Source organism: Phyllobates terribilis, unplaced genomic scaffold (assembly GCF_046119375.1).
Source record: "Phyllobates terribilis strain yellow unplaced genomic scaffold, ASM4611937v1 Scaffold_3__8_contigs__length_932513732, whole genome shotgun sequence".
In the NCBI taxonomy this organism is placed as follows: Eukaryota; Metazoa; Chordata; class Amphibia; order Anura; family Dendrobatidae; genus Phyllobates; species Phyllobates terribilis.
The window spans coordinates 794,333,232-794,361,114 of NW_027362763.1; the positions used below are offsets into that span (position 1 = coordinate 794,333,232).

Consider the following 27,883-nt stretch of genomic DNA (forward strand, 5'->3'; position numbering starts at 1 on the left):
TTGGGCCAGACTTCTCAACACCACCGAATGATAGCAGCGTAACATAAGCTCAAATCCAGTGTCTTTTTTTGGGAGGTGTATTCCGATGCACCTTTTCACACCCACACATGGGTATACACTTCCTGATTTTGGCTATTTGCCCTTGTCCTCCTCCTTCTCCTCTTCCTCATCCTCCACCACCATATCACCAGGGTGACCATGGTCCGTGATGCAACACCCACATAATTTTTTTAAAGGGTGTTTATGATGCCCGTAAAAAATTTTTTTTATACAGTATGTTCATGTATAGTGTTGAGCCACCCCCGTAGTGTTCGAGCTCGGTTCGGTTCGTCGAACACCCGTGTGTTCGCCGAACTGTTCGTCGAACTGTTCGTCGAACACCTTCGAACACCGTTAAAACCAATGGCAGGCAAACAAAAACACATAGAAACACATAGAAAACACCTTCAAAGGTGTCCAAAAGCTGACAAACTGCTCAGAAGACACAACTAACACATGGAAAAGTGACAAGTACATATAGTCATGCGAAAAGAAAAGAGGTGGAGGAGTAAAAGGAGGTGGAGACACAGATATAGGCATGTCATGCCCTTCTAAAATCCAAAAAGTGAGAAGCCGACACGTTCAGTCCGCTCCTGCCCGTGCCACCTCCGTGTCGCCGGGTTTGTGCCAGAGCCGCGGTGAACCCTGACGGTCAGCCCCCCTCTCCCAATACTGGTGCCTGTCCGCTGGTGGGTCGAGCGAGCCCCCCTGTGGTGGAGGCAGCTCTAAGCTTTTTAATTTAAATTGTCTCTCTAATTTGAATAAATACACTTTAAATCCATTTACAAGGATCTATTGGAGGGCAAGTCTCATGCCAGCAGCCGCGTAATTCCAGCTCCAGTAGCGTCCACTAAAGCTGCTGCAGTTAAAAAGCTTTTATAAGGATCGAGCTCGGCTGTCCACCGCAAGGCATCCTACTGCCAGTCCGAGCCCCTATGCCTTGGGGTGCCTCCTGATGCTCTTCACTGAGTATCCCGTGGTCCCGAAGCATTTCCTTTGAAAAAATGAAATGTCCAAACTACAGGTGGTGTAGCTTGGTTAACAGCCGGGATAATCCGCTGACTAGCAGACACTGCTACTAGGCACAAAGTATTTCCTGGGCTAGATGCAGTTAAAAATTTGTAATTAAGATACTCTCGTTGGATGCTGAGAAAGCATTCCATAGAGTCTCCTGGCACGCCATATATGATTCTCTTAAAAAGCTTGGGGTAGGGGTCTAGGGGACCCTTTTATAGCCAAAATCACGGCCCTGTATCGCAATACGTCACCTAGGCTGAAGATAAATGGAACTGTAGCACCCTGAGGGCTTGGTTGCTACAGAGGTATTGCACCTCACCCAGAGGTGTGATATCTCACTCTCAGGTAAGGATGGAGTGTGGATCAGGACCCGACACCTGCATGCATTACACCACATTGCCGTGGGGCAGGGCGAGCAATATGCCCCTGAGATGGGCACGACAGTCCCTGACCCTGGCTGGAGTGGGGGGAGGGAACACTGAGGAAGGGGAACCCTGTAGTGCAGGAGCAGGGAGGAAGCAGTTCCTGGGTGCATTGAGAAGGGAGTATAAAAGGTGGGCACCATCTTAGTTCAGTGCAGAGAAGTCTGAGCAGAAGTGGCAGGGAGCAGGGGCTCTGCATGAGCTCTGCTCCGGAGGCGGGCCTAGTAACAGAGGCCTAGGCCTGGAAGAGGGAGAAGGAAGGAAGAGGAGCGGAGAAGGCTCCAGGAACGAGGAACGAAGGGATCTCAGGGGTGCGGACGGGGGCGAGTCGCCACCGCACGCCCGAATCCACCTGCGTGGAGGGGTCAGGCCAAAGGGGGAGACCGGTCCCCGAAACTAGTGGAGGCAGGAAACGACCCTCAGCTAGAAACAGGAGGCTGTGACATTTTATGTGGCGCAGCCCCTCACTACACCCGCTAGGAAGGCACCACATAGGGTCAGGGAAACTGGCGCCAAGTTTACCAAGAGGAGGCCCGAGGCAGCCGGACAGAAGGGTTGGTAAGAAAGGCCAGACAAAGGACACACAAAGGGGGTCCTGTGAAGCACTCCAAAGTTATCTGGGAGTTGTCTGAGCCCCTCACCTGGTGAGCACAGTACGACGTGGGCAGCCGTTACCTGCAGACGTGGTCTGGATAATAAGAACTGTGAGTAAAGGCCCTGGACTGCATCACTGACTCCGTGTCATTACTGCTGCTGCCCTGCACCATCACCCCCATCCTCCGCATACACTGCCCTGAGGCTATACTCCTCCCATGGGGAGTTATGCTACGCTCTGCTGCACCCACAACACCAGCCTCAGCGGTCTGCCCTGGAGCGGCGGTTCACTCTGACCGCAATCCACGGGTGGCGTAGTCGGACATTTAAACATCAAAACCACATAAATAGTTCCGCCACTGGTTTGACCGCCCTGAGCCACGGAACCGGGTTGCCGCCACGGAGACTACAACCACCAGCATCCACCAAAAAGGGTCCGGCTCCGGGTGTCCCAAGGCCCAGGGGGCGCGTCAGAACATTTTCATCACCTTTCACAATCACCAATGGGACAAGGCAGGGATGTTCTCTGTCCCCTCTCTTATACATCCTAGTGACGGAGCACCTGCTCTCATCAATTCGCCATAACCCCAATATTAGGTGGATTGAGGTGGGAGGCACCGAGTACAAGTGCTCTCTATTTGCTGATGATGTCCTAGTATATATCACTCAATCACATATATCCATCCATGCTGTTATGGCTGAAATAGATCACTTTGTTACATGGTCAAATTTTAAAATCAATGCAGCGAAGTCTGAGGCCCTCGATGTCTCCCTCCCCAAATCCATATAGGATTCCATCCAGTCCAACTTTCCCTTTGCCTGGCCCTCACAGGGTATCAAATACTTAGGAATTCCTATTCATAGAGACCTCTCCCATCTATGTTATCTTAATTTTGGGCCCTTTATTGAACAACTCCATACAGACCACGGTTGGCAAGTTAGAACTGTAAGATTCACTAAGTGAACCACTGGTGTTTTGTGGAAAAGCACATGTACACTGTGTTCCAAATTATTATGCAAAAAGTGTTTAGGAGTGATAAGGGAAGAATTTGTTTGTTTGTCAGTTAAACTCATTGATGGTGATGTGTGCCAGGGCTCTTTATATCACTGTAAGCAATTGCAGACACCTGTGCTAATTAGTTTGGCAGGTGTGTCCAATGAAAGGCAAGACTACTTAAGAAGGCTGTCTCACATTATCAAGCAGCCTACATTTTCTGCCAAAATGGGAAAGAAAAATGATGTGTCGGCTGCTGAGAAGCAACAAATTGTGGAGTGTTTAGGTCAAGGCATGACTACAATCAACATTGTGCGATGATCAGGATGAAGTGTCTTGGCAATCAAGAAGTATGTAGCTGATTCACAGTACACACGTGTGCGTGCTGATAAGGGCAAATTGAGGACTCTTTCCTACAGGCAATTACGTCAGGTTGAAAGAGCAGCGGCAAAAAAGCCTTGTCATAGCAGCAGACAAGTTTTTGAAGCTGCTTGTGCCTCCAACGTCCCCCGAACAACAAGATGCAGGGTCCTTCAGAGGTTTGCAGCTGTGCACACGCCATCCTGTCGACCTCCTCTATCCACTTCACACAAGCAGAAACGGCTCCAGTGGGCCAAACATTACATGAAGACTGATTTCAAAACTGTTTTGTTCACGGATGAGTGCCGTGCAGCGCTCGATGGTCCAGATGGATGGAGTGGAGGATGGCTGGTTGATGGACACCCCACGCAAACACGGCTACAGCGCCAACAAGGAGGAGGTGGAGTAATGTTTTGGGCTGGAATCATGGGGAGAGAGATTGTCGGCCCCTTTAGGATCCCTGAAGGCGCTAAAGATGAACTCCATAATGTATGTGGATTTTCTCAAACAGCACTTCCTGCCATGGTTCAAGAAGAAGAACCGTGTATTTCACAGCAAGATCATTTTTCTGCATGATAATGCACCATCTCATGCTGCACATAAAACATCTGCATCTCTGGCTGATATGGGCATAAAAGGGGACAAACTTATGGTGTGACCCCCATGCTCCCCTAACCTCTACCCCATTCAGAACCTTTGGAGCATCATTAAAAGGAGTGTCTATGATGGCGGGAGGCAGTTCACATCTAAGCAACAGCTCTGGGAGGGTATTCTGTCCTCATGCAAAACAATTGAAGCAGAAACCATCCAAAACCTGACAAATTCAATGGACGAGAGAGTTCAGAAGCTCCTTTCGAACAAGAGGTCCTATGTGAAAATGTAACATCACCTAGAATAAAGTTTTGAGTTGAAAACTGTTTGATTTCAGTTTCTAACAACCTGCTAATGCTTATAATTTCAAAAATGACCATTTTTTTGGTCTTTATTAAAATGAAAAGGTTGATCGAAAAGTTTGGGGGATCTAAGAGTGTGGCAACCCAGTAGTCATGATTACTTTGAATTCTGACAATATGAGGGTCATGCTGCAGGTAGTGCAGCAAGAAGGCACTTATGTGTCTTGCGCATCTCGGAGCCCCAAAATTATTTTCCGGGCTAGATGCAGCTAAAAATTATTATTAATTTTAAATCTGGTGAAACTTTAGTATAGATGGCCTAATAGGATCAGTGCTGCACACTGCTACAAAGCCCAAATTATTTTCCAGCCAAGATACAGATAAACATGATTAGTAATTTGAAAGCTTAAAACGGTTGGTAGGGTGATTTTAACCAATCATCAAGCTTTTACTCTCCCCAGGATGACACAGGGGTAGAAAAGTCGTTTCGGATCCATGATTTGTTCATCTTTATGAACGTGAGTCTGTCTACATTATCAGTGGAGAGCCGCGTGCGTTTATCTGTCAGCACACCACCAGCAGCGCTGAACACACGTTCAGACAGAACGCTGGCTGCGGGGCATGACAAGATCTCCAAGGCGTAAGTGGCTAGCTCCGGCCATTTATCCAGATTGGAAGCCCAAAAAGAGCAAGGGTCCAGTGACACAGTCGTGGCTTCAATGTTTACTTGGAGATACTCCTGTACCATCGTCTCTAGGCGTTGACTATGTGTCAGACTTCTTGTCTCCTGTGGCCTTGCAAAGGATGGGCTAAAAAAGTGGTGAAATGATTCCGCAAAATTGATGTTACCAGCAGATACTGTGATTCTGTTACGGTTTGAGTGCTGAACACTTGAAGGTCCCACGGTTGGAAAGCTGGAACTGTGAGATTCACTACGTGCACCACTGGTATTTTGTGGAAAAGCACATGTAAGATTCTGCAACAGTCTCTTCTGATACTCCTGCATGCGTGCATCCCTTTCTATGGCAGGAATAATTTCTGCAAATTTACTTTTGTACCGGGGATCTAACAGTGTGGCAACCCAGTAGTCAGGATTATTTCTAATTCTCACAATTCGAGGGTCATGTTGCAGGTAGTGCAGCAAGAAGGCACTCATGTGTGTTGCGCATCCAGGAGCACCAAGTCCCTGTTGCGTTGGTGGCGAGGTAACAATCATGCTTCCTTCCTCTGTCCTCTCCCCCCAACCTCGCACAACAGAAATGTGATCAAGGTCTCCCTCATCTGATGAGTCTTCCATCAGTTCGTCCTCCACTTCTTCCTGGGCTCCTGCACCTTCCTCACTAGTTTGGTTGCTACCATGCGCCCTGGTAAAACCATCTCCCCCACCCTAACATGCCTGCCGCCTTGGTGCTGCCGACCGTCTGGACCTTGCAGATGTTAGCCCTTCCGCATACAACTCCTCCTCCTCTACTTCCTCCACCTCCTCTTGTGCCACCACCTGACTCCGAATTCTGTTTAACATGTGCTCCAGCATGAAAATCACCGGAATAGTCATGCTGATAATGGCATCGTCAGCACTAAACATCTTCGTCGCCATTTCAAAACTGTGCAGAAGGGTGCATAGGTCCCTGATCTGAGACCACTCCTCCAGCGTGATTTGCCCCACCTCTGGATCTCGTTGGCCCAGGCTATACGTCAGAATGTATTGCACCAGGGCTTGTCGGTGCTGCCACAGTCGCTGCAACATGTGCAGAGTTGAATTCCACCGGATAGGCACATCGCATTTTAGCCGGTGAAGTGGCAGGCCCAACGACTTCTGTAGAGATGTAAGTCGCTGAGCTGCGGGATGCGAACGGCGAAAGTGAGCACACAGCGACCGTGCCCTCTGCAGAAGGCCATCTAGTCTGGGAAAGTGGGCTAAAAATTGCTGGACAACCAGGTTCAACACGTGAGCCATACAAGGCACGTGTGTGACATTGCCCCGGCGAAGGGCCGCACCCAGGTTTGCAGCATTGTCGCACACGGCCTTCCCTGGTTTCAGGTCCAGTGGAGACAACCATTCATGAAATTGGTTCTCCAGAGCTGACCACAACTCCTCAGCTGTGTGACTCACATTTCCCAGACATTTCAATGTAAAAACCGCCTGATGACGTTGAGCCCTACTGCCAGCATAGTAAGGAGGTGTGCAGGATCCCTTCTGTGCAGTTAGAAAGCTTGTGGCATGACCAGACAGGCTTTGGGTGCAGGTGGAAGACCGAGAGGAGGTTGAGGAGGCAGAAGCAGTGGAGGAACTTTGACATAAAGAGGATTGACACACAACTCGTGGGGACGGCAAGACTTGGACAGCAGCCCCTTGTCCTGCTGTCACCATAGTTACCCAGTGCCCAGTCAGCGACATGTAACGCCCCTGTCCATGCCTACTCGTCCAAGTGTCTGTGGTGAAATGCACCCTGTCACACACAGAGTTTCTCAAAGAAGCGGTGATGTTGTGTGCGACATGCTGGTGGAGCGCAGGCACACCTTTCTTTGAGAAGTAGTGCCGACTGGGCATCTGGTACTGGGGCACTGCGACGGACATAAGGTCTCGAAAATCCTCTGTGTCCACCAGGCGGAAAGGCAGCATTTCTGTAGCCAAGAACTTGCAGATGGTGAAATTTAACCTCTTAGCTTTCTCATGGCTAGGAGGAAATGGTCTTTTACTTGTCCACATCTGAGGGACCGAGGGCTGGCTATTGTGCTTAGACGGGGTTGATAAGGGTGTCCCCGGCAAACTGCCGGTCTGTGAGGAAGATGCAGGCGGACATGTTAGGTTGCCTTGATCCAAAGGTGGTGCTATCGATGTCGGACAGCGCTCAACACCAGCTGGTGTTACCACCTCCAAAGAAAATGATGACCTGCCAATCACGCTGGCTGTTGCGGGTAAAGAGGTGGCAGGTCTGCGCCCCAAAACAGGTGTGACTGCTGTCCCCCCAGTCACAGAGGATGAAGAGGCCGCGGATGCACAAGATATGGCAGACGGTGGTTGGCCCGGCTGGCTAGGCCGCATTGTAGCACACTGAGCTTCCCACTGCAACTTATGCTTCATGTCCATGTGCCGGTTCATGCATGAAGTACTCAAACTATGTATTTTTTGGCCTCTACTTAGCTTTTGCTGACAAATGTTACAGATAACACGAGTTGGGTCATCTTTATCGATCTGAAAAAATGCCCAGGCTATGCAAGGCTTAGCACCCATGCGACCTGAAGAGCCACCACGACTTATGGTGAGAGGCAGAGTTGTGTTTGAGGATGCAGTTGTTGACGTGCTTCCAGTACTACGTCTCTGTCCAGGAAGGCGCAACCTGACCTCGTCGTCACTAGCATCTTCCTCCACCTCCTCTGCTGACCTCATCTCTTGGCTGACTGTGGGTTGACAGTAAGTGGGATCTCCAACCTCATCATCATCACCCTGTGCGTTATCACACCCGTCGTCCTCAGAGCCAACCTGTTCCTGCCCTGACAAAAAACTAAAGTTGTCGCTCCAATCAGGTATTTGAGTCTTATCATCGTCTTCCTCATTGTCTCCACCAACAGGAGTTACAGTTTGGGAATGAGGGTCTACATTATGGTCAGAACCTTCTGCGTCTGGTCCTGGATCCGACTCATAAAGATTCTGGGCATCAGTGCAGATCATTTCCTCGTCTGGATTCACAGAAGCGCTGGAGTCGACCTCTGATTCCCAGGCTATAGTATGAGTAAACAGCTCTGCAGACTCAACCATCTGCTCTACCTCATACTCAGACGGGCAGCTGGAGATTTGGGAGCTGTGAGGAAGCAAGTGCGATTGGGGTGACACCTTTGAGGACTGGAGTATTTGTGATGTTGAAGTTGATGTGGAGGAGAGCCCACTTAAAGGAGCACTTGATATCCGTTGAAGCACCTGCTGTTTTTGTGCCTCATCTGGAATTTGTAGCGATTGGCGTGGCCGTAAGAAAGGGATCTTATCACATTGTCCGCTAAAAGAAGTAGACATTTTAGTTTGGCTGGAAGATGGTCTTTCTTCTGCAGATGTTACTGTTGCTTTAACACCTACCCCACGGACACAACCTTTTTTCCCCTTCCCAACACACCTATTCCCCTTTCCACCAGCAGCAGGCCTTTTTCCACTCATTTTGGTGGTTAACTAATTAACAACTCTGGAGTTGTTTGCACAAAAATACAATGGATGGGAACCGAGCAGAGCTGAGTGGCCAAACTGTGGTATTAGGCCAAAACTATTGGCTGGGTTAGATGCAGAAAAAAATTATATTCAATTTGCAACCTGATGGAGGTCAGTATAGATGGACTAATAGAGAAAGTCCCACACACTGCTAGAAGGCAAAATATTTTTTCAGAGCTAGATGCAGAAAAAAATATATTCAGTTTGCAACCTGATGGAGGTCAGTATAGATGGACTAATACAACAAGTCCCACACACAGCTAGAAGCCCAATATTTTTTCAGAGGTAGATGCAGAAAAAAATATATTCAGTTTGCAACCTGATGGAAGTCATTATAGATGGACTAATACAACAAGTCCCACACACAGCTAGAAGCCCAATATTTTTTCAGAGGTAGATGCAGAAAAAAATATATTCAGTTTGCAACCTGATGGAGGTCTGTATAGATGGATTAATAGAACTAGTCCCACACACAGCTAGAAGCCCAATATTTTTTCAGAGGTAGATGCAGAAAAAAATATATTCAGTTTGCAACCTGATGGAGGTCAGTATAGATGGACTAATACAACAAGTCCCACACACAGCTAGAAGCCCAATATTTTTTCAGAGGTAGATGCAGAAAAAAATATATTCAATTTGCAACCTGATGGAGGTCTGTATAGATGGATTAATAGAACAAGTCCCACACACAGCTAGAAGCCCAATATTTTTTCAGAGGTAGATGCAGAAAAAAATATATTCAGTTTGCAACCTGATGGAGGTCTGTATAGATGGATTAATAGAACAAGTCCCATACACAGCTAGAAGCCCAATATTTTTTCAGAGGTAGATGAAGAAAAAAATATATGCAGTTTGCAACCTGATGGAGGTCAGTATAGATGGACTAATACAACAAGTCCCACACACAGCTAGAAGCCCAATATTTTTTCAGAGCTAGATGCAGAAAAAAATTATATTCAATTTGCAACCTGATGGAGGTCAGTATAGATGGACTAATAGAATGATGCTATGCCCAAAAGATTTTACTTCACTAGGTGCAGTATAAAAATTGGTATTCTATACACAGGTGGTATATCTTGCAACACAGATAGGCTACTCCACTGACTAACACACTCTGCAATAGGCCAAAAAGGATTAGCTTTGCTAGATTCAGCCAAATGCTGTGAAAAAAACTTGCACAGCACTGGCACAGACCTGCCTGGCAAAAACTGATAGGAACTGATGTAACCTAGTCCTGAAAAGGACTCCAATTACAATTAGTCTTTACTCCCACAATCTATCTATTTAAGAGCACAGACCTGCCTGATAAAAGTCGTAGGAAATGCTGTAACCTAGTCCTTAAAAGGATTGCAATCACAACTATTCCCTACTCCCTAGCTATCTGTAGATTTGTGCGAAAATTGGCTTGAAATTAACAAGGTATAGCGCACACAGCAACAGCGGTGCCGTCTAACACGCAGCTGCAGCAGTGAGAAAATGGTGGCGACGGGGAAAATGGCGTGGTCTTATAGGGCAAGGACATGTGACATACACTGCCAATGACACATGCCCTTGCTTGTGTGAAAAAAAGCACTTCGCTCCGTGTGTGCGCTGCTGATAGGCTGACAGATTGCACCTCCCCACTGTAAATGCGGGAAAGAGAAAAAAAAAATGGAGATCTTCATTGTTCCTGCAGAGATCCATCCCCTGCCCCTCCCCCCACCCCGCTGTACACTCAAACTGCGTATTAACATTAATTTTCATCATTACTGAGAAAAAATCCAGTTATGATTTTGGTGCACGAACAGTTATCGAACATAACCTCGAACAGCCGAAATTTTCTCAAATTGTTCGTGTTCGCCGAACGGCTCGAACACCGCCCAAAACAGCTCGAATTTGAGATTGGCGAACAGTTCGAGTAGAACAACGCTCATCTCTATTCATGTATACCCCCCAGGGGTAATGTTTGTCAACCCATACACTTAGTGCATGGGCATTACAAGTATAGGAGACCCGCTCCTTTCTAATGGGAACATTTTTTTATGAGGCCCTCTACGTCTCTTCCAAGGGGCATTTGAGTGCCTCCCAATTTTTGGCAGCCCTTGCATTCACTGCATAGGCAAACAGTATGGGAGACCCACTTCCTAAAAATGGGAACATTGTTTTCAGGAGGCAAGGCATCGCAAGGCATCTTTGCAAAGTCTCTTCAAAGGGGTATTAGGGTTCATCCAAATTTTGGGCAGCACTTCCACTCACTGCATACGCAATAACAGTATAGGAGACCCACTCTTTAGTAATGGGAACAACAAAGCATAGCCGGCTGATGGCTCTCTAAGAATAGTGAGGGTCGACTGCTGGCCCTTTTAGAATAGTAAAGGCCCTATAAAATTAGGCCTTGTGACTTTCAGAGTCCCTCCTTCATAAATGAAACAGGATGTGTCTGATCATGTCTCACACACCACATGGCCAGATAAGGTTGTAAAATGTTAAAATAACATTTCCGTGTGAATGCATTTGTCACTGTTGAAAACAATGCAAAAGTGCAAAAACGTATCAAAAACACTACGTGTGAACATAACCCAAGGTGTAGAAGAGTATTTTTGGTTTTGGTTATTTATTTTGCCTTATATACAAGTCTTTACCCTGGAAAGGATGTTCCTTAACATATTTCCCAGGAAAATCCATTTTGGTTTCGTTTTTGTATGTTTTATTGTGAGTCCCTAAAAGTGGCATAATACCTCTGACAACATTGTACATATCAGTGACCTGGGAGTCAGAAATGTTTCCAGGGGTCTTTCCCATGCTGTTCCCATGTCATTTGAGCACTGTTCCCATCAATTTGGGCAATTTTTAGGTCCCCTGCAGAGCGCCGGGGGGAGCCGTATGAAAAATGCTCGAGTTTCCCATAGACTTACATTGGGCTCGTTGCTCGGGTCTAATGTGCTCGACCCGAGCAACAAGCATCCGAGCATTTTAGTGCTCGCCCATCACTAATCTCTATGTATCAGTACAATATGCCTGTAAAGAAGAATTTCATATAGCTCTTTAGACAGAAAAACAAAGCTTTAACAAAGTAGCTCCTTTTTAAAGCTCCTGCCTGTCAAGCAAAAGGTTGTGAGGTTAAAACCCCAGACCGACCATATTTCCATATTTGAAAACAGCAAATACCTAACTAACTAAGAATTAAATCGTATAGATATACAAGGGGAGCCTTCCTCCAATGTCATAAGAATAAGAATCTACATGAGGTGGAAATGGAACATTGACAAAAGTTTCTAAGCAGCCTGTAGTGCCCTTGTGAAGCTCCAAATGCATTATGTCCACCCCTGCTTTGGCCATTATACGACTTGATTCCTGGATTTTCACCAGTTTTCTTTTCTGCAGGCTCAGTCTCTTAATTTACAGCTAACTCTGTTTTGGAGGGAAACTAGCTGCTATGATGACACCTATACACAGCACACTTAGAGGGATTCCTGCTCCTCATTCCTTAGTTCATACACAATCAGAAACAGCTGCAGCATTGAGGACATCATACTGCAGCACTGAGCTGTGCAGATGAGATTCTAAAGTACCGTAAATATAAATCAATATACCGTATGAAACATATATGATTGTATGTATTTTGCAATCTTTATCTAAAGTTCCCTTTATTTTTAATTGACTATTACACTATAAAAACAGACAAAATAGGATATCTGCCAACATTTTAACCTTAGACATAGACTTTATGCATGAAAGTTGAGAAAAGTTTGCCATATGTTTCATATGAATATATGGTTTATGTAAGTTTAGGCTTTTTCCAACAATTTTTTCTCTACGTTTTACATATAACAATAAGAGCACCACTTTTATATGAAAGTGTAAAACATCAGAACTTTAGGTCTAACTTATAAAATCTGTAAAATACTTTTTTTAATTAAACGATCATTGACAAGTAAATTGAATGCAAAGTTCATATAGTTCATTAGTGAGACATCTTTCCAGCCCGTGCCACATATTGCCGGCTTGCAGCTTTCTGTTAATATCTGATCTATAAAAGGCTGCAAGAACCTTACAAGAACTGATGCTCTGCTAAATTCAAGGACCACTGCTGTGAAAGTGAACATCTGCACAATTACTGCAACTGCCACACTCTCAGCTTTTTTTTATTCCATTACATGGCAAATAGAAGCCTCCAGAGACCTCAGTAACAGCAGCCAATGGCAGGTGGAGCGAGCAGCGAACAGGTGCTTTAGCTGGCCATCTACAGTGGCACTCCTATTAAGGTTTGTTAAGCCCTGCAATGATTATTGGGACAAACTGAAAAAGAATTTGTCATTTTTCAAAACACTGAAAGGGCCTGAAAAGTTATGTAACCTGACAAAATTTCACACAGTGTTAGTTAAACTCCAAATTTTATAACAAATCAGTCAGTAACTTTAATTTCCAGAAATTAAAAAAAAATGCTGGGAAAAAATGTTGCCAATGAGAATATTGGCGCAGGTTCATCAATGCACTGATGCCAGCACGAACAGCATATTTATTCTTGTTTACACTCACCGGTAATACTGCTGCCACTGTATTCAAAGCTTGGTTCCGGAAAACCGCTAAAGAACCAGTTACTACATCTATGGCCCAGAGTTATATAACTACAGGGTACCGAGGTAGCAGTCACATCTGAGTACATAGAGTGTCCATACAGATTATTTATTGGGGTCCAGGAGCTTCAAGTTATATCTCTAATGCATATTACAATTTAAATCTAGTTTCATTCATGCCATAAACAATACTTATATTGACACCGACAACTTAGATGTAGATGACTGAAAAGGGGGCATGGCTTCCTTGCCATATGACAACATAGGTTTTCCACTACTTTTCTCAAAAAACAGGTTAAATGGTCATCTATTATAGGACAAGACCTTAATACTGGGGTGATGTGAGGTGATGTTTTCATTTTTTTAACTCCCTAGACTCTTTAATAAGTAGGAATCTAGTAGTGGACAACCTCTTTAGGTTGCATGCTGCACAGATCTCAAAGGACGTGCAATGGGAAATATTTGACATATGATTTTAAAATAATGTACACTCCATTTCTACACACACACTGCTCATTAATGGCCCATTATTAGTAATATGGCTACTTAAATTTTAGGCTAGTCTGTTTCCATAGTTAACACATATTTGCAATCTCTCCTGGAGTATCCGGGTATACTTTCAAAAAATTGGGAGACCTCCAACATGCATGCAAATATCCCAGGTGCAGCTGATGCCTCAAGGAAACGAAAAATCTGTGCCTCTCCCCTTCCCCTCAACATTTAGCTTTCCTTGGTAACTGCTCTACTATTTTCCTTTCAAAATTTTGATAACAGCATACTTACCAATTTTTAATAACCAAAATTGGGATATTTGGAACCATTTCAAACCCCTCAAAATGACCAAGAATGCCCCTGAGGGCTCATGCAGATGTCGGTGCAACTCAGTCCGAGCATGGATTGCAATGCACAGACTGGTTGTGGGTATCCCGAACCAAGAGTCACAGCTTCATATATGTCCATGAGGCTGTGACACTCAGGTCAGAGGAGACGTGGCCTATCCATGCATTGAGGTCCGTGCTCAGACCGACTTGCACGGATGTCTGCATGAGCCCTCGGGGGCATTTTTGGTCATTTTGACATTTCACAAATGTAATTAAGAAAATATAACATGTATCTTTTGCCCAAATCTCTGTTTTGAGCTTATTTTAGGCTGAACACTCTTCCCAGCATGCCTCAGTACATAGTGTGGCTTCCTGTATCTTAGCTTGGGGCAGGGACATGGACTATGGAGGGGAGATTTGTTGTTCTGGACCATCCTTGCCTTCACTGTGATACAAATGCGACACTGTAAGTGAAAAGAAAAAGAAAACTTTCTAATATATCTTATTAGAGAGAAGTGCCACTGTCTCCACTTATCAGACACTTCTCACCACACCACCCCAGTCTCTCTGCTCTGATCATTCTGACTCGCCCCCTGGGCCGTGGGGCACGCGGAACCGGGCAATAGGGAGACGCTGGGAGTAGTAGTGGCGGCCCGGTCCCGCGGCTCAGGGTGGTCAGACCAATGGTAGTCTGCTACTGTACTTTAGATAATGTCCGACTACGCCACCCGTGGATTGCGGTTATTAGGAACCGCCGCTGCATGCAGACCGCTGGGGCTGATGAGGTGTGCAGCTGGGGTTGTGTGACTCCCCACGGGAAGAGTGCGGCCCCAGGGCAGTGTAGTGGATGGTGGGAGTGATGGTGGTGAGAGTCCCAGTATCGGTAGTACCGGAGGAGCGAAAAAGCACACAGACAACGTACTGCAGTCCAGGGTCTTTACTCACGGTTAATATCCAAGTCACTTCAGCTGGCGATGACTGCCCGAGCCATGCTGCGTCTACCAGGTGTGGGGCTCGGTCAACTCCCAGGCAGTTCAGGAATATGGCACAGGACCCCCTTCTTTCCTTTCTCTGGCCTGCCTCACCAGTGACCCACTTTTGTCCATCTGCCGCGGACCTGCGCAGGTAAACGTGGGCCCCGTTCCCCGCTGTCCTTTATGGTGCCTTCCTAGCAGGTTTGATGAGGTGTCGCACCAATAAATGGTCACAGCCTCCGGTCTTTGGCTGAGGGTTGTTTCTCCTCCACCAACTTGGGATCCGGTACCCTTAATCTGCCTGACCCTTCACCCTGGATTCTCGTGGGTTCTTAGGGTCCCTTCCACCTTCTTGTTCCTGAGCCCCTCTGTTCCTCTCGCTCTTCCTTTCTTGTTCGTTCTCCTCCTGTTCCCACTTCTCCTCCTTCCTCGGCCTCTTCTCTAGGCCCACTTCTCCTTCTCCTCTCAGGCTCCAGCCTCTTCTCTAGGCCTGCCTCTGGAGCAGCACTCAGCCTGAGCTGCTGCTCCCTGTCAGCTCTCCTCTCAACTTCTCCTCACAGACTGAACACTGTTCTAAGATGGTGCCCACCTTTTATACCTCCCTCTGACCATGAGCCCAGGTGACCAGCAACCAATGAGCTCCTATCTACGCTCAGGAACCAACCCCTATCTGCCCCTACAGCACTGGGTGTTCCACCCCCCTCCCCACTCCAGGCAGGGACATAGTCGGTCGTGCCTGCACTTCTGTCTAGTGGGAGCACCGTTGAGCTGTCCCTCGGAAATGGGGTGTGTGTGCTGTATGCAGCTAACTGAGCCCTGGTCCATACTCCATCCTTACCCGGGAGTGGAATATCACACCTCTGGACTGAGGTGCAATACCCCTGTAGCGGCCGAACCCTCGGGGCGCTACATTCCCCCCTGGTAAAGCACAGCACGCCCTCGGGCTGGAAAAGAGCAAAAACAGTCGATTACAGGACATGCAAAACTTTTTAAAACTTTTTACATTTAGAAACGAACGACATTGTTCAACTCCCTTTATGGGACACACTTTTCTTTTCACTAGACATTATGAAAACACTTTCAATACTTCCGGAACTCTTTTGTATAAAACATCTCGTAAAACATTTGCATTATCACCTAGCAGCATATAAAACTTTCTCATGTAAAACATTTTTAGGCAAGACACATTCTTGTATTCTTGGATCATAGCCGCGGTGCAACTTGTGACCAGGTGTTCTTCCCTCTTAAAGGTGCAACAATTTATCTTGAGGTAGACGTTACAGCCTTTTTTATAAAACCAGTAGGGGGCTCTGAAGGGGCAGCGGCACCCGGGGGCGCTAGGCCTTGCGACCAGGCCTGCGATTGTGGTCTGCTGAGCACGCCCGGGGTCGGAGGGCACGGCGTGGGGCGGGGCTCACTGGCAGCGTCGACGGCCTGGGAACCGGTTGGTGGCGGTGGAGGCACGGTGTCGGTGGCGGGTACGGGTACGTCGGGCTCCGCGACGGGGTGCAGGGGCAGATCGGCGGCCCCAGGGTTCGGGGTAGGGGCGTCTCCGTTACCTGCCTCTGCTGTCGCGGCCCCCTCTGCGGCATCGTCTTCAGCCTCCGCTCTGCCTTCACTGCCCTCGGTGGCTGGTGTGCTGCTGGATGTCGACGGCGCCTCCCGCTGCAGGATCACAGCCCGCCGGGCCATTTCTTCTTTCCACCCGGCAATCACGTCCTGCTGCGCCCGGACCATCCTCCGGTCCAGCTCCTCCAGCGCAGCCCGCGCATACTCGGGGTCTTCCTTGGGGAGGTGCGCTAACAGCTCTGTGAAGCTGCATGGTGGTGCGGCCTGCAGCAGGCCCCTTGCCAAGGTGTTGGAGCTGGCTCCTTTCTCCATCTCCGGGTGCGGCCTGGCCAGACTGATCCAGACCGCGCCCTGCCCCACAGTTTTCTTCTCTTTCCGCCCCCAGGGGGGGTGGTCCTGGGGCATTCTGCTGACAATCACTCTCAGGGGCAGCCCCCCCACGTTGACGGACATCTCCACAGCCGCTCTCATGGCTGTTGGGGGTGGGCTCCTTCTTTGGCACCATTCTGGGACCTGGCCCACGATGGGAGGTGGCTTCCTGTTGTCTTTTGGCGCGCACATTATGGCGCTCGTTCTTCTGGGGCGGGCGCCATCTTTGGTACAATAAAACAGTCTCTTTTCAGGCGCGCAATACCCGCTTGTGGCGGGTGGGTAACGATCCTGCCGACTACACCAAAGCTGACTCGCCCCCTGGGCCGTGGGGCACGCGGAACCGGGCAATAGGGAGACGCTGGGAGTAGTAGTGGTGGCCCGGTCCCGCGGCTCAGGGTGGTCAGACCAATGGTAGTCTGCTACTGTACTTTAGATAATGTCCGACTACGCCACCCGTGGATTGCGGTTATTAGGAACCGCCGCTGCATGCAGACCGCTGGGGCTGATGAGGTGTGCAGCTGGGGTAGTGTGACTCCCCACAGGAAGAGTGCGGCCCCAGGGCAGTGTAGTGGATGGTGGGAGTGATGGTGGTGAGAGTCCCAGTACCGGTAGTGCCGGAGGAGCGAAAAAGCACACAGACAACGTACTGCAGTCCAGGGTCTTTACTCACGGTTAATATCCAAGTCACTTCAGCTGGCGATGACTGCCCGAGCCGTGCTGCGTCTACCAGGTGTGGGGCTCGGTCAACTCCCAGGCAGTTCAGGAATATGGCACAGGACCCCCTTCTTTCCTTTCTCTGGCCTGCCTCACCAGTGACCCACTTTTGTCCATCTGCCGCGGACCTGCACAGGTAAACGTGGGCCCCGTTCCCCGCTGTCCTTTATGGTGCCTTCCTAGCAGGTTTGATGAGGTGTCGCACCAATAAATGGTCACAGCCTCCGGTCTTTGGCTGAGGGTTGTTTCTCCTCCACCAACTTGGGATCCGGTACCCTTAATCTGCCTGACCCTTCACCCTGGATTCTCGTGGGTTCTTAGGGTCCCTTCCACCTTCTTGTTCCTGAGCCCCTCTGTTCCTCTCGCTCTTCCTTTCTTGTTCCTTCTCCTCCTGTTCCCACTTCTCCTCCTTCCTCGGCCTCTTCTCTAGGCCCACTTCTCCTTCTCCTCTCAGGCTCCAGCCTCTTCTCTAGGCCTGCCTCTGGAGCAGCACTCAGCCTGAGCTGCTGCTCCCTGTCAGCTCTCCTCTCAACTTCTCCTCACAGACTGAACACTGTTCTAAGATGGTGCCCACCTTTTATACCTCCCTCTGACCATGAGCCCAGGTGACCAGCAACCAATGAGCTCCTATCTACGCTCAGGAGCCAACCCCTATCTGCCCCTACAGCACTGGGTGTTCCACCCCCCTCCCCACTCCAGGCAGGGACATAGTCGGTCGTGCCTGCACTTCTGTCTAGTGGGAGCACCGTTGAGCTGTCCCTTGGAAATGGGGTGTGTGTGCTGTATGCAGCTAACTGAGCCCTGGTCCATACTCCATCCTTACCTGGGAGTGGAATATCACACCTCTGGACTGAGGTGCAATACCCCTGTAGCGGCCAAACCCTCGGGGCGCTACAATTCCATCTAAAAAAATGCTCATATCTGTCTTCAGATCTGTCTTCTCTGAGGGATCAAATTACAGCCGCAGCCTACAAAATTAAATGGAGAGGATTGGTCAGTAGTGTGTTTCTCTCTCTCTCTCCTTCTCCCTCTCCCTCTACCTTTCCCTCTCCCTTTCTCTCTCTCTCTCTCTGAAAACTAAAAGATGACGTGTAATCAAAAAATCGCCTATTGTTTAAAACCATTTTTTGTGTTGCATGCATTTATGAAACCTTTTGTTTGACAATGTATTTATTTTTCATCTAACCATCTGTATTAAAAAATACATTAGTAATCAATTCTCACATTGAGCATTGGGACTCTTTGACTCTTACTTCCTGTTCTTTCAGAAAGAGTTTTCAGCTAGGGCTTGTCAGCAGAGGCAGGATTACAATGACAGGTAAAAATAAACACTGCTAATAAAATAAGGATCCACCAATCACAACAGGTGATGTCACAGCTGACCCTGCTTCCCCTGATTTCCCAATGACTTTTGCACATTGGATGCTTCAATACAAACACATGGGGTGTGAGTCAGTCTATTGATGCTAAAATACATGTGTATTTCCTGAAACAGAAAGGAAGTAGGGGTCTAAAAAATTGCCCAAGTGTCCATTGTGATAATGTCAATATTTTTATTTTTTATTGTTAATATAGATTGTGATCTGGAAAAAGAACATTGGCAAAAAATGCATTGAACCTGAAAACCTGATTTAAGTAATAAGTCATTTTAAGCTGACACATTCCCTTTAAAGATGTTAAAAACTATTTTGAAAACTTTTTAAAAATATTAGAAAGTATAAAATCTAAAAATATGCATCACCCTCTTTTCACATTGATCACATAGTGAAAATAAATATATATTTACGATAATTTGGTAGCGGCGCATCCAAAACATATATCACATCATTGAACCCATACGGTGAAACAAATAATAAAAATGCCTAAATTGCAATTTTTTGGGGGGTGGCGTTACTTTATTTCACAATAAATTGAATAATAAATTACCAAAAAGTTCTGTACATGCCAAAATGATCTAAATAAAAAACACAAATCACAAAAAAATAGTCTTCACAAAGCCCAAGTAGCAGAAAAATAAAGAAGTGAATTTAGCGACACAAACTAAATTTTTATTTTAACATTTTGAAAATACACAAAATGTCTATAAAAATATTGTTATTACCATACATGTCTCAGAATAAAGTTATCACTTTATGTTTACTACACAAGAAACATCATAAAAACTAACCACAAAATACGATAGGGGGGGTTTAAGCAATTGCACCACACAAAGAATTTTTTTAATGTTTTTCAATATTTGTCCCTCAAAAAAAAGTTGAAAAAAAATCTGATGACTTTTGGAAAGCAAAGTTGAAAAGCAAACTAAAACTAGTTATGACAGATATGGGTTAAAAATACACTTTAATATCATAGTTAATAGAAATGACGTAAGTAAACCATTTATCATGAGCTCATTTGTGCTTTGTGGCAATATTCTGTGAAACGCAGTTGAAAGTAATTCATAGCCGGAAGTTCACATTCACAACAGAGTTTTTACACAATCAATATAATAATGTACCGCTCTGATCAACTGTTAAACTAGAAAGCATTCGTGTCTTTGAGTGTCTTTTTTACAGCTTGTAGTAAAGGTGTGGTTGCAAAAAAGTCTAAAGCTCTGACAGATGGTACTCAGCGTTTGACTCCTGCTGTGCCCAGCAGGGCCACGGCTTAGAATGTTAGGACTGTCAAAAAGACTATCTTCCAATTGAATAACAAAGTATAGCCTGGCAGTTGATTTCACCTACTAAACTTAAAAGATTCTGCCTTTCATTTCCAGATATGTTTTATGCGTGCAGCACTTATCATCTGATCCAAGTGTCTGTGTCCAAAGGAAATTCTAAACACATCTGTGAATAGTGGCAGAAAATGGGAAAATAGCAACAAAAGGTATCGTACGGCTTTTTCTTTTAACAATTGTTTTGTCAGCCTTGTCTAATGAAGTGGTAACACAACGAGACCGTAAAGCAAATGTACTAACAAGTGCGGAGAAGAAAATGTTATTCTGATTACAGAAATGTGTACTTTAAATGGACTGGCCTCTGTCATATTCATAACATGTCTTGTAAGGATGGATGGAAGATAGATAGATTACTTTATTACTTTTAGATTTACAGTACCTGTAACTGCACCTGGATACATTCAGTGCTACAATGTGTATGTATATATTTCTATATATATATATATATATATATATATATATATATATATTATTTTTTTTTTCTTTAACAAGATACATATATTAACATATATATATATACATATACATTAACATAGATATATATTTTAAATTGTTGATTGTTTTGAATATGTTGTCCTTTTTTGTTCCTTAGGATTTTGCAAACTTCTTTTTTTTCTTTTTTTAACCGCGAATTTGAGATAATTATTTCTTTGTTGTTATCATTATAGTTCTAACCAGGCAGTTCATTGTATATGTGTGTGTGTGTATATATATATATATATATATATATATATATATATATATAATATTTCTATATGACCTACTTGGATTATGTGATTATATACATTTATATTCATATGTAAGAAATAGAGCCCACACTCTGTAGCTTGGCAAAAAGGTGAAAAGATTTATTACATGCCCAAAGCATACAACATTTAAGCTCTAAGGCTATGGCCCCACTATGAGTATTTGATCAGTATTTTTTCTCAGGAGTGGGAGCCAAAACCAGGTGAGGAACAATCAGAGAAAAGGTATAATAGAAAGAAGTGCACCACTTGTGCACTCTTGACCCACTCATGGTTTTGGCTCCCACTCCTGAGAAAAAATACTGACCAAATACTGATAGTGGGGCCATAGCTTAAGGGCAGCTACACATGTCCGGTACTGGAAAAACCCATACTGGACCATGATAAATAAAGAAATTGGGGGTGGGGTTAGAACAGTCAATAATGTAAGAAAGAATAGAGGTACAGAGAGATACATAAAATGCATGTACACTAATGCCAGAAGCCTCACCAACAAAATGGAGGAATTAGAATTAATTTTGTTGGAAAATAATTATGACATGGTGGGGATATCTGAGACGTGGCTGGACGAGAGCCATGACTGGGCAGTTAATTTACAGGGCTATAGTCTGTTCAGAAATGACCGTACAAACAAGCGAGGAGGGGGTGTGTGTTTATATGTAAAATCATCCTTAAAACCTGTCTTGCGGGAGGATATATGTGAATCTAATGAAAATGTAGAGTTCCTGTGGGTGGAGATAAGGGGAGGGGGAAAAAATAATAAATTACTGATAGGGGTTTGTTATAAGTCTCCAAAAATAATGGAAGTAGCGGAGAATATCCTCGTAAAGCAAATAGATGAAGCAGCGACTCAAGGAGAAGTCATTATTATGGGAGACTTCAACTACCCTGAAATACATTGGGGGACAGAAACATGTAGTTCAAGCAAAGGAAATAGGTTTTTGACTACTATGAGAGACAATTACTTTTCACAACTGGTTCTGGACCCAACAAGAAGGGGGGCACTGCTAGATCTAATATTAACCAATAGGCCAGACCGCATATCAAATATACGAGTTGGGGGTCACTTGGGTAATAGTGATCACAAAATAATACGTTTTCATGTAACCTTTAATAAGATGTGTAGTAGAGGGGTTACAAGGGCACTAAACTTCAGGAAGGCAAATTTCCAACGGTTAAGAGATGATCTTAGTGCAATAAACTGGGACGATATCCTGAGACATAAAGCTACACAAAGCAAATGGGAGACATTTATTAACATCCTGAATAGGACCTGTGCACAATATATACCCCTTGGGAATAAACATGCTAGAAATAGGAGGAAACCACTATGGCTAAATAGAGCTGTAAGGGGCGCAATAAGTGACAAAACGAAAGCATTTAGAGAACTAAAGCAAGTAGGTAGTGATGAGGCATTAAATAAATATAGAAAATTAAATAAATTATGTAAAAAACAAATCAAGGCAGCAAAGATTGAGGCAGAGAGAATCATTGCCAGAGAAAGTAAAAATAACCCCAAAATATTCTTTAACTACATAAATAGTAAAAAACTAAAAAATTATAGTGTTGGCCCCCTTAAAAATAGTCTGGGTGAAATGGTGGATGAGGATGAGGAAAAAGCCAATATGCTAAATGATTTTTTTTCAACCGTATTTACACAAAAAAATCACATGACAGAAAACATGATTAGTGATAACAAAAATTCTCCAGTAAATGTCACTTGCTTAACCCAGCAGGAAGTACGGCGGCGTCTAAAAATCACTAAAGTTGACAAATCCCCGAGCCCGGATGGGATACACCCGCAAGTACTGCAGGAATTAAGTAATGACATAGATAGACCATTATTTTTCAACTTTAAAGATTCCATAATAACAGGGTCTGTACCACAGGACTGGCGTATAGCAAATGTGGTGCCAATATTCAAAAAGGGGACAAAAACTGAACTTGGAAATAATAGGCCGGTAAGCTTAACCTCTACTGTGGGTAAAATCCTGGAGGGTTTCCTAAGAGATGCTATGATAGAGTATCTGAAGAAGAATAACCTCATGACCCAATATCAACATGGGTTTACGAGGGACCGTTCCTGTCAAACTAATCTGATCAGTTTTTATGAGGAGGCAAGTTCTGGACTGGACCAAGGAAATGCAGTGGATGTTGTGTATATGGACTTTTCAAAAGCTTTTGATACGGTTCCACACAAAAGGTTGATACATAAAATGAGAACAATGGGGATAGGGGAAAATATATGTAGGTGGGTTAAGAATTGGCTCAGTGATAGGAAACAAAGGGTGGTTATTAATGGAAAACACTCAGACTGGGTCTCAGTTAACAGTGGGGTACCACAGGGGTCAGTATTGGGCATCCCTTCTTTTTAACATATTTATTAATGACCTTGTAGGGGGCATACAGAGTAATATTTCAATATTTGCAGATGACACTAAACTATGCAGGGTAATCAATACAGAGGAGGACAATTTTATATTACAGGAGGATCTATGTAAACTAGAAGCTTGGGCTGATAAATAGCAAATGAGCTTTAATGGGGATAAATGTAAGGTAATGCACTTGGGCAGAGGAAATAAAATGTATAATTATATGCTTAATTGTAAAACACTGGGCAAAACTGTAACTGAAAAAGACCTGGGTGTATTGGTGGACGACAAGCTCACGTTTAGTGGCCAGTGTCAGGTAGCTGCTGCAAAGGCAAATAAAATAATGGGATGCATTAAAAGAGGCATAGATGTTCATGAGGAGAACATAATTTTACCTCTATGCAAGTCACTAGTGCGACCACATTTAGAATACTGTGTACAGTTCCGGTCTCCGGTGTATAATAAAGACATAGCTGAACTAGAGCGGGTGCAGAGAAGAGCGACCAAGGTTATTGGAGGACTGGGGGGTCTGCAATACCAAGACAGGTTATTACACTTGGGGTTATTTACTGTGGAAAAAAGAAGGCTTAGGGGTGATCTTATTACTATGTACAAGTATATGAGGGGACAGTACAAAGAGATTTCTACTGATATTTTTACTCTGAGGCCTGAGACGGGGACAAGGGGGCATCTTCTACGTCTGGAGGAAAGAAGGTTTAATCATAATCACAGGCGCGGATTCTTTACTGTAAGAGCAGTGAGACTATGGAACTCTCTGCCGCATGATGTTGTAATGAGTGATTCACTGTTAAAATTTAAGAAGGGCATGGATGCCTTTCTTGAAAAGTATAATATTACAGGTTATAAATACTAGATTCCTTGATAGGGCGTTGATCCAGGGAACTAGTCTGATTGTCGTATAGAGTCGGGAAGGAAATTTTTTCCCCAATGTGGAGCTTAGTGTTTGCCACATAGGTTTTTTTTTGCCTTCCTCTGGATAAACAAGTTAGGCTATGGGTTGGACTAGATGGACTTAGTCTTCCTTCAACCTTAAAAACTATACTATGATTAAGACTAACATTGAAACTCTTATTGTGCACTAATGACAACATATGGTGGAGTATTATGTTTTAAAGGCTAAATAAAAGCTAAGTTTTACTAACTTTTTAGCAGTTCCCACTGGATCATTTTGTATTTTTTCCTAGTCCTCATCACAGCTGCTCTGACTGGATCCATGTGGGACTGCACACACTCCACACCCCTCTATGTGAGCGGACTTGTTCCTATTTTTTTTCTTTTACAATCAAAGAAAAGGTATAATAGAAACAAGTGAACCACTTCTGCACTTTTGACCCACTTATGGTTTTGGCTCCCACTCCTGAGAAAAAATACTGACCAAATACTGATAGTGGGGCCATAGGCTCTTGGCAGTTTCACACTTCCGAATATTTCCAGTACTGGAAAAGCCAGTACTGGAGATATCCATGTCTGTGTATCCGTGTGTGGCAAACATGTGGCAGCCAGGCACACATATTGGCACTTGGGAATCAGTGGTACAGTTAGCGCTGTTGCCAAGCGCCAGATGAAGAACGCTGCCCTCATCATTGTTCCCTGCTGGTGCTGCGATCAGTAACAGCAGGGACAATGATGAGGGTAGTAGTGTCTGCTCTTGCAGGGTCCAACTGTAAAAATAAGAATAAAATAAAAAATCCTCATACTTATAAGTGTCCCCCATTGTAATCCATGTGACCGCTCAGTAGAGGATCCGGTGAGAATGACTCCTGTAGCAAGCAGGCCCCGGACCTCTGATGAGCTCAGGAGCGGTGTCCTGTCACTCACTGAGCTCAGATCTGGGGCTCGCTCGCTGCAGTGGCTCATTCTCCCAGGCTCCTCAGCGTGATCGGTCTCATGGATTAAAGCGGGTGATATCATTGTCCCTGCTAGTGCTGATCGCAGCGAGGCAGGGAATCATGATGAGGGCAGCATTCAGCACCCAGCACTTGGGAACAGCACTAACTGTACACTGATTCCCAAGCGCCGGTACGTGTCACAAAGATGGCTTCCTTGTCTGGTACGTGTTTACACAAACCCATTTGGATGACCCAGAAACGGACATGCCAGCGTGTTTTGCCCATGGACACACAGTCTGTGGAAACACACTGACATGTGCGCAGACCCATTCATTTGAATGGGTCTGCATGTGTCAGTGTCTCCGGTACATGTGAAAACTGTCACCACTCGTACCGGACATACTGATGTGTGAAATAGCCCTAATAGTGAGTCTCTCTCAAGTCCATTAGAGCCGAAACGTTGTACACTTTGGTCATGGAATAAATCTTTCCTCCTTTTTGCCAAGCTACGGAGTGCAACCTTTATTTCTTACATATTATTGTGATCCAGGAGGCAGTAGATATGAAGGATCACACCCATTCATATAAATACAAAACTCTTCGTCCATTAGATGGAAATAGATGGAAAACTATCTGACCCCATTATACTCAATAGGATCTGTGTGAAACAATAGGATCTGTGCAGGCCACCACTCTCTTATATGAGCAGTACTTGCCACAATATACTTGAATCACTATGTACAGACAAAGGCAGCATCTTATTCATTTACAATTAACACAGTTCATTGTGATATAAATTTGTGATTGAGGATAAGGTCACATTTGCATTTAGCTGAAAAGTGAGGCCCTGGAGTTGGTTACTGGTGGGCCCTTGGCACCCCAGTCTGACACTGTGTGTAGACCACTGATTAAATATGTAAAATATCAGAAACCTTCAATTAATCTTATTAGAAGTGATTTTTTTTCCATTCTTAATATATTTACCAACACACAATAGATGGACATTAAAGATATAAATTATGTATACAAAGATTTGTAAACATATTATATTTCTATACACTTAAAGAAACACTCCCAACAAACATTATGTTCCCTAAACCTTTCTAAATATGTGTGGTGTGACATGGCGTAGTGTAAGTGCATTCAAATATTTATTAATTGTCATCTTACCCGGTTTCCAGTGCCACTCTGGTCTTTTTCTGATTCTTGAGACTCACATGACTTCAATTCTGACTTTTAGGTCTACACATAAAGCCCTGTGTGATTCAGCGAATCAGGTTTAAAGTCACATGAATCAGATGAGGATCAGAGTGGTGCTGGTATCCGGAGAAGACAGTGATCAATAAATATTTTATGCACCAAACTACACATTTATATAGGGAATAAAAGTTTTCTTGTGAGGGCTTCTTTAACTGTAGAGTTACAATATGGCTTTCTTATATTTGTGCTAACAATTATACTGTCACCTACGATTACTCTAGGGAGGTCAAGTAGGCTTTTAAAGTAAGGAGTCAGAGTGACTGTGGCTGCAAATGGATGTACCTGTATAAAATGTTAGTCACTCTGAAACCCTACAAAAAAGGTGAGAATACTGTCATCCTATTTACTCTATTTTGACGAATGTATTTTTCCACCTAAAAAGTGGATAAAAAAATATCTCTCATCAGAATACTACATGTACAAAAACACCACAACCACTGTATTTGCAGTCCTGTAAAGAGAATCTGCTAGTAAGATCAACCCTTTTAAGCCGCCTATACGAACATGGAGGTCACAGGAAGCTGAATAAAATGATACAATGATATCTGCCATCTAATGGTTTATTCCAGAGAAATGTATGTTTTTCCGATATGTGAATGAGCTGTTAATATCTATGGGCTGGAGACTGTTCTCCCTGAGAATCTGCTCCCAGAACTTATTGTAAATAAAATGAGGCGTTACCAGTGTGATATGTAATGACTGATACTTTGCTCTCATAATAACACACAGTTCTGCAGTGAGATCAGAATTAACACAGTAAAGCAGAGCTGAACTTTGTCTCATTACACACATTTGCAGCAGCACTTGTCCTCTCATTGTGCTGGCAGCTCTGCTGCAGAGCTGTGCCTGATTATAACCAACACAGTACAGCAGAGCTGAACCTTCTTTCATTGCAAACACATCATTGCAGTGATGTCAGCTCTGCAGTACTGCCCCTTCCCTCCACTCTGGTTGCCTGTGAGATGGAAGCTGAAGCACTATGACAGGACACCTGCAGGCCAAATATGTTAGCACAACAGAAGTGAACTTCGTCTCATTACAGTGTTAGCTCTGCTCTACTGTGTTAGTTTATTTCTCACTGCAGAGCTATGTGTAGTGTTGAGCCACCCCCATAGTGTTCGAGTTCGGTTCGGTTCGTCGAACACCCGTGTGTTCGCCGAACTGTTCGTCGAACTGTTCGTGGAACACCTTCGAACACCGTTAAAACCAATGGCAGGCAAACAAAAACACATAGAAACACATAGAAAACACCTTCAAAGGTGTCCAAAAGCTGACAAACTGCTCAGAAGACACAACTAACACATGGAAAAGTGACAAGTACATATAGTCATGCGAAAAGAAAAGAGGTGGAGGAGTAAAAGGAGGGGGAGACACAGATATAGGCATGTCATGCCCTTCTAAAATCCAAAAAGTGAG

General features: G+C 44.8%; 1 long non-coding RNA gene across 2 annotated transcripts in view; it reads left to right on the forward strand.

Moving 5' to 3' along the window:
* Positions 1-27,883, forward strand: part of LOC141258341 (uncharacterized) — a 321,298-nt gene that overhangs the window by 25,942 nt on the left and 267,473 nt on the right. For both annotated transcript variants that reach the window (XR_012318292.1, XR_012318293.1), the window contains exon 3: positions 20,279-20,388. This is a non-coding gene — a long non-coding RNA (uncharacterized lncRNA). The remainder of the gene's footprint in view (positions 1-20,278; positions 20,389-27,883) is intronic.